Source organism: Pomacea canaliculata, linkage group LG6 (assembly GCF_003073045.1).
Source record: "Pomacea canaliculata isolate SZHN2017 linkage group LG6, ASM307304v1, whole genome shotgun sequence".
NCBI classification, from domain to species: domain Eukaryota; kingdom Metazoa; phylum Mollusca; class Gastropoda; order Architaenioglossa; family Ampullariidae; genus Pomacea; species Pomacea canaliculata.
Genome location: NC_037595.1, coordinates 13,446,171 through 13,453,852, shown reverse-complemented (window position 1 = coordinate 13,453,852; position 7,682 = coordinate 13,446,171). Strand labels below are relative to the sequence as shown.

General features: G+C 39.5%; 1 long non-coding RNA gene across 1 annotated transcript; it reads left to right on the top strand.

The window, feature by feature from the left end:
- Positions 1–4,139: 4,139 nt before the first annotated feature.
- On the top strand, positions 4,140–4,727 carry LOC112566525. The gene is made up of 2 exons (XR_003099615.1): positions 4,140–4,337; positions 4,684–4,727. It is a non-coding gene; the product is annotated as an uncharacterized LOC112566525 (long non-coding RNA).
- Positions 4,728–7,682: the final 2,955 nt, after the last annotated feature.

Below are 7,682 nucleotides of genomic sequence, written 5' to 3'. Positions count from 1 at the left end.
CTAACAGTTCACCTAGGATGTGACACGAGGGCGTCGCTTAATTGTCAATTCGTGTCACCCATTTAGACAATGAGGTCCTTTTGAAGTAGAAAATAACGAACAAACGTTTAACCACATTTGTAAAAGTCTTTGTATTACCGTAAACACTCTGTAAGACATGGTTGTAAGGATAAGATGTGGAACTTTTAGCGGTAGCGGTAGAGGAACTATGTATTTGCTGCCATTCAATATAAAATATTAATTTTCAATTTCAAAATTTTCAATCAAGCAAGAGGCTTAACCACGAAGAAGACGATGAGCCATAGGAGACGACCTCTAGTCAGATGTAGTCACGTGACTATGTATTTAATTAATTTACTCTCAGTCCGACTCCATAAGCAGCATCAGCTGCTGGCGGAAACGACAGTCAGTCCTATCTGTGACATCGCACGATGTGTTAGTAGAGGAAACAAACTCAAGGCCTGTTCTATATTTGTTTGTGCTGGCAATCGATCACCTTGGCGAGAGTAATTGGAACTGCTGCTGAACATTACTCCGAACCAACAAATAAGACTAGATATGGTACAGCACGAAGTCAAATCATTGCCAAGCTGCTGACCCTGTTAATAATGTCTCACGCGCAGGATTTAAAGAAAATAGAAGCAGCTGACCGAGACGAAATATGAACCCAGGGATCCGACCCTCGGTGCGTGACGAGCGGTTACTGTAATTAAACTTTGCGTCACGGCTCCGACCTCAGGGGCGAGAACTGAACACGAAACACGTGTAAAGTGTGACTAGAGAGTAGGGTGTCACAATAGTAGGTGGGTGTTGATACTAAATCAAAGAGATTTTTAAAAGAGTTGTAATTTGGTCATCTGGGCAATCAAATCTGTCGCTTTGTCATAGCCATTAGTCTATAATTATCTATATACCCTCCGCCTGTTGTAGCATATTGGACGCCCACACGCACCCGTCTTACCACCCGTAATGTCACGAAAACCAGCATGGAATATGAACTGATTGACATCTACTTCATTGTTTTTGAAATAAAAATAATAATGAAGTTCACAAAAACATAAACATGGAATGTTTACAGGGCATAAACAATGCTAAGATAGTAGCAAGGAATCCCTAGACAGGGAGGTAGTCTCGCCTTACGAGTAGTAAGATGGCGGCTAGTCGGCCTCAAGATTTAGTCCACACATTAGTTATCTCCTTCAACAAATAAAAAAGACACTCAGCAGATTAACTCTTAACAGATTCGTGAAGATTTTACTAAGGGTGGTGAACTAAATGAACTGATAACATGTGTGTGTGTGTGTGTGGGCGAGTGTGAGATACTATATATTGGGATGAAAGGGGAGTAAAGAAATAGTAAAGAATGTATATGAATGTATATGAATGTATATGAATGACAGTGAGAACAAAAGCATGTTTATCATTTGTTTACATGTGTTCATATACTTTCATTTACTTGACTACCTTAAACTGATACACGATGAGGCTAGATTCTAGAAGAAGGAAAGAATGAATGATGATAGAGTTTGTTTCCCTTTTTTCCTTTTTACTTTCTGTTGTTGTTGTTGTTGTTGTTGTTGTTGTTGTTGTTGTTGTTGCTGTTTTTTGAAGCTGTCATACACCAGTGAGTATGTGTATGTCAATAACAGATACTATTTATAAAGATAGGAATGTATGTAAACTATGTATGGAGATATTTTTAAAATCTCCACCCCTTACCGGGTGACAGAGAAAAGAATCTTTAATCTTTTGTGTGTGGAATGGCGCACAACCTGTATTTTTCATGGGCCCAAAATTGCTCAGCAGGGGCCCACTGTGAACCCTAGCCCTGAAACCCACTGGTACTCGTGTAGTTGCTGTGTTAATCACCGTCGACTAATCAGTACCACGCGTTTCCGGTCTGTAGCCGTCTATCACCCAGTCTCAGCGTTTTGCGCCGATGGACCACGCGAGCAGCGGGCAACAACCCCACATCTCGTGAGAAACCAAACGGTTATTGCCACAACCAAGGGATGAAAAGGTCATGGAGCTGTGTTTCATGTGTTTCATGTTCTCGTTGTGTCCTACATCCCAACCCCACCCCCTTTTTGTAGTCATCGTTTTCATCCTGACACGAGAAGGAGTTTCGGAAGCGGACGTGAGACTTGCTGGCCAGCCACCCCACTGACCCACTTCGACCTTTTCGAAAGGGCGAGCGAGGGCGTTTTGCACGCAGGGTTTCGTATCATGAAAACGTTCACTGGGGTCGCAAAAACTGATTCTGAAAAGTGTTGAGTAAACACGACTCATGACTCCAAAAATTGTTTCTTTTTGTGTGTGTAAAAATTCTAAGAATTGTCCCTATTCCTTTCAAGCAATGTTTCTGTGATAAGCGTCGAAGATAGCAGGGCGAGATGCAGCTTCTTCTTCACGATGACAGCGACAAGTGGACCACGTCTAGTGTGATAGACATTTCTCATCTTTCAAGACCTGCATGTGTCCTGCAATGCTGGTGCTGATATAGACTTTAACCTTGTTTCTTCCCAACATTTAGTCAAAGGAAGGGTTCTAAGCTGTAATAATACAAAGCTTTAATGAAGATTACTTTCTAGAGCCTTTCCTACATGAGCAGGGCGTCAGCTTTAATCTTTTTTTCCAACGAGGATTAGTTGTTCCCCTGGGCTAGCCCCAAGAAGTGAAACTATTTACCTCGGCTTACTTTTGTGGAACTGATCCGCGCCCTATAAATACCATGAAAGTCAATGTTAAGCAGAAGTGAAAGGAGTAAATGGATGGGACTGGGTGGGTATTAATATAAAGAGCAACATGCAGATGTAGACTTGCGTATCACGTGGTTCTCAAGTAAAAAATAGTTGCACCGTTCAGTAGGCGTCTGTGACGAAGACATTAATAACACCCTTGTTGCTATTCGCTTGAAGAGTTTTGTTTACCATCATGCGGGTAATATCCCCTTACCTGTCGTGCTAACGACAGTGGGTGACGCCGCTGCAAGCAGACATCAAAGAGCAAGAAGAAGGTGTAACATGATGTGCACGCGCCTTCACCGACAGCACTCGCAACTCGTAGAGACTGGTGTGAGGAAAACAGCTGTCAGATGTTTCATTATCCCCCAGATACAAATTCTAAACCTATAAATCCTGTTGTGAGTAGCTTGCATCAAGTGTCGAGGGTATTGAAAGAGAAGCAAGAGAGTTTAACATTGGTTGTGACCTACGTTGCTTGAATGGTAGTCAGGGTAGGTACCTCCCGGGTGGTTTGCAACGCACTCTCAAATGTTGTGTTGATGTGTTGTCGTTGTTTCCCTGTTTTCGTTCTTATTTCACGAACTTAGTGTGTGCAAATATTTCAAGCATGTTCTTACTTTCGTTTGCATTTTGTGAAGATGACCGGAGGGGATGGTGAGCTTAACCTGTGTTTCGCAAGACTTGTTTATGTCTCGCTTTATTTAGCAGCTCACTCAGCCGTGCACAGAGCACAATCAGGCTTTTCATAGGTGTGTACAAAAGGCACTGCAACTACTTGTGCTTCTCCTAAGAAAAAACAACTGAGACCTACAGGTCACGATGACCTGCTCATCACCGCGTGACGGCGCTACGTCCACACAAGGCTCTGCATCCGCTTTGGCCACAGACAAGGATGTCGAACTGAGAGGATTTTATGTGATTAAGCAATGCGACCCTAACAAGTGACAGAGAATATCTTTGTTATCTACGTTCACATAATCTCAGTCAGTTTGGACAATCAAAAATCTGGTTTAAATACATTTTTTTGGAGCGGGGGTCTACTAAGCGAACTTCAGAGGTCAAGTTTTAGAGGAAAAGGCGATGACATGTCGAGTGATCTGTTTACACTCTGTCGCATTCACAACTGAGCATACTCACAACTCACTAAGTCTGCCATGCACGAATCTTTGTCATGCTAGACTTACATTTAAAGAGTAAACAATCCGTTAAGTAGTATTTTAAAATTGTACTCAAATTGTGTTGTGCAACGCGATTAGGAACTTTTGATAAAACTGTTTAAACTAAACATATTAAAGGCCTTAGAGTGTTAAAAACTAGAACTATGTTGCACAACTGACCCCTTATGCAATGTGCCTAACAGGACGGAACAAAACTGAAGGTTAAGACAAGGAAAATATTTATCGAAAATATTGTACAAGTTTATTGTGCTCTGTTAATACATGTAACAATTTCAATAAGAGTATTCCAGATCAATTCAAAGTATCAGAATAAAACACAGCAGCCGTAGTATCACAAAATAGTAGAGGTCTGTATAGTCAGCAGTACTTATATAATACAAGACAATTAAGCGCAGACACTCGAAGGAGTCGAAAGGTACAGGGTTGTCCATGGGACATATTTTTCTATCCCGTCCCATCCCGTCCCATGGCAATTTATGCCTGTCCCGTCCCATCCCATCCCACGGGACGTTTCCCATGGGATTCCCATGGTAATAACAATCCTATGGACAACACTGAAAACCACTTTTCGGCTTTTATTCTATAATTCCTGCTACTTCAAATACAATAGATGATTCAAAGGAAAGATTTAAATCCTTGATGAATGAAATAACAGTAAATTTATTTTGCAATATCAAGTATCGACTACCATGGGAAATACAAATGTGTGCTGTCCCATCCCATCCCATGGGATTCCCATTCCCATGGACAACACTGGAAAGGTAACTCGGCACTCCCCTCAGTTACTGTATTTTAAATAATTTTTTAAAAATTGCATAGCCTTGCTGCTTAGATACGCGAACATGTGAATTTGAATAAGTTATCCAAATATAAAAAAAAGACGATTATAAGAAAACAAATTGTGTAAAAGATATGTTTCAGGGTTTATAGCTTAATGATAGCTTCGAACAGGAACTTCAACTTACTAAAACCTTAGCAATTAAATCTCCTGAAAAGAACAATCAGACATTTGTGTATAACACATCCGGGGCTTCTTGTTTTCCTATATGCCAAGAGAAGAGAGTGTGCTATGTATTGGACTCTACACCCATAAAAATGTATAAATCTTTTTACCGTAATCTAATCAGAAGTGAAAGTTGCAGAAGGTAAAATCGAGTTGAATAAATCAGCGTCAGTACAAAAGCAAAACATTTACACCATACTTGCAGGTAATGTAATCAAGTAAACAGATACATAAGTAAGCAAGTTGTCCGAATTTCATTCGCAGTTCACAGTCGCCCTCACACATCAAAAGCTTTCCCTGATCACACGAGCTTTCAATAAAGGAACGAGAGGTTGAGTGCAGCTTATGGTTACTACCAACACGATCTGCTAAGACACATCACCAGGGCAGAGAGGTCGTCGATATGTCCATCATTGCAGAGGTTCATCTTTGAGACCGAATATGTTACAAGACAGTGTTTACAAGGGCAACTGATTACAGAGCACTGGTTATTTCATAAATAAGTTGTTACAGTGAACCACTTCACTACGTTATCATCTTTAATACAAAGTACTTTAAATATACTGTAAGGTGAAAGGGGAGAGAGGGGACCGTTTTGCAGACAATCGCCATAAATAACCAGAAATCAATGAGAAAGCCGCAGAGCTATCATCGAAAAACTCGCCGCATTTTCTTTAATCCTCGATTATCACCATTTTTGTTTTCAAATTCCTCAAACATAAGGAGACAATGTTGTGATAAGAGATCGCGAAACATGCCTGCAAAGCTTTATGCGATTTCAGGTTAATTTGATCATCAAATGTAAAGGATACACGTCTGCAAAGATGAAAGTTTCGATAACTCAAGTGACTATTGGCACATTTTATATTACATACGAATTGAAAGATAACATTATGCTTTCTCTAGTTCGTGAGATTTTTATCGTGTTTTATAACACGAAGAATTTCGTGTAATTACACATACAGCATCTGATCTACGTATTTAAATACACAAGCCTCTACTAAAATACAATCAGACATGGAAAAACAGCTGCCACAGCAATCCTACATGGAAGCAGTTCATTTTTATGATGTGTAAGGGTGGGTTATGGTAGAAAATAAGGCTCCTCTCTTTGTTATTTGTACATCAAACTTTTAAAAATTTATTGCAAGAGGCTGCCTTCTAGGTGAAAATGAATGTTGATACCGCGTTAAAAACGGTGAAATAAGGAGCTCACTAAATCAGTTTCTGAATATGACATATATGTCGATGAACTTTGACGTTGAGCTGTCATCATGAGCAGATTATTATTCTAAGCTTCTTATTAACTTGTGTTATTAAATTTGTGCGTGCGTCTGTGCTGTCACGCGTGCGTGCTTGTAGTACAGATATGTGTGTGTGTGTGAATGGATTACTTGGACTACAAGCTTTAAGTAAAGCTTATCACTGCAAAAGCGAAGGCTGCATACTGCCAAGTCCTCTATTAACTCTAACGGATACTACGACGCTTGAAAAACAGGTTTCATGTGAAAAATACTAGTGACTCACAAAACATTCCATCAGCCCTTCTCCACAAAACAACTCTCGTCTTCATCGGCTGTTATCTAACAAGGTGATCTTACAAGATATATCATGTCAGTAAATGCCAAATCTTTACACTCGATTTTTGTTGTGTTTATCTGAAGGAAGTCTGTAAATCAAGGAAGCCACTTGTACCAGGAGGTGTATTAGTTCAGACAAGTAGTTCAGCCGCTCAGGCAAACGCAGGCGCAGTGCACCACTAAGCAGTTGAAGTTCTACTCAGTGAACTTAAACTGCCTTTTTAGAAATAAGAACCCCTTCAGGGTATTTGCTCCCGAGGAAAATGAAGGGTACACTGTTTCTCCTTTTAATATTTTAATAATCCAGTAACAAACACTTTTCAAAATATAACATCCCATTCTAGACAAAAAATATACTCATCTGCACTTAGCAGCAGCATCAAAGAGGAGGGAACATGAAATGTGTACAACGGAAAAACACGCTTAATTATTACAAGAACTGCCTCGTCCTTCTGAGATATAAACAAATTAAAGAGGCATTAAAGGCGGCTGATGACTGAAGGTGTCCTGTAAATGTCGACATGCATGTCACAGTACAGCAAACGTGAGCACAGTAAGCTCGACACGCCTCAGTGAATCTCAGTGAAAGTGCTCCAGCCGCTCACGTGGTACGTGTCTGTGGATTTACATCAGCGCAAAGGGCAACAGTAATCGTTGATACTTTATGTCTACAGTTTCTACAGACAGTAACAAACAAAAAAAAAAAAAAAAAGAAAGGAAAGAATAACACAAAATATTCTTTTAAAAATGAAGTCGTTTCTTTTCTACAATGTTGGAAAGGACCACTCTCTTTTTCCAAGAGTAAAACACCTTCTAATATCTAGTAAAAATGGTATTCAAGAACGAGTGGAAAATTTATATTTAATAAAAAATATAACTTTACAAAGTACATTTTAAAATGTAGTAAGTAATAATACAGTACTTTATAACTAAAATTCAATATTAATAAGTATGCATAAAAGCAGAGCAGGGTATATACAGATAGCAATTTATCAACCATGTCAACCGGAAAAACAGTTTGATTTCAATCTGGTAAGTTTCATTATCCTTGTATCACATCATGACGAACGTTTTCCTAAGATATCTCAACTTGAGAAAAAAAAAACCCAGCGAATAAATTAGTTACATGCTGTAATCTATGCAACAGCTATGTAATAAGAAATCGTGTATTATCTGA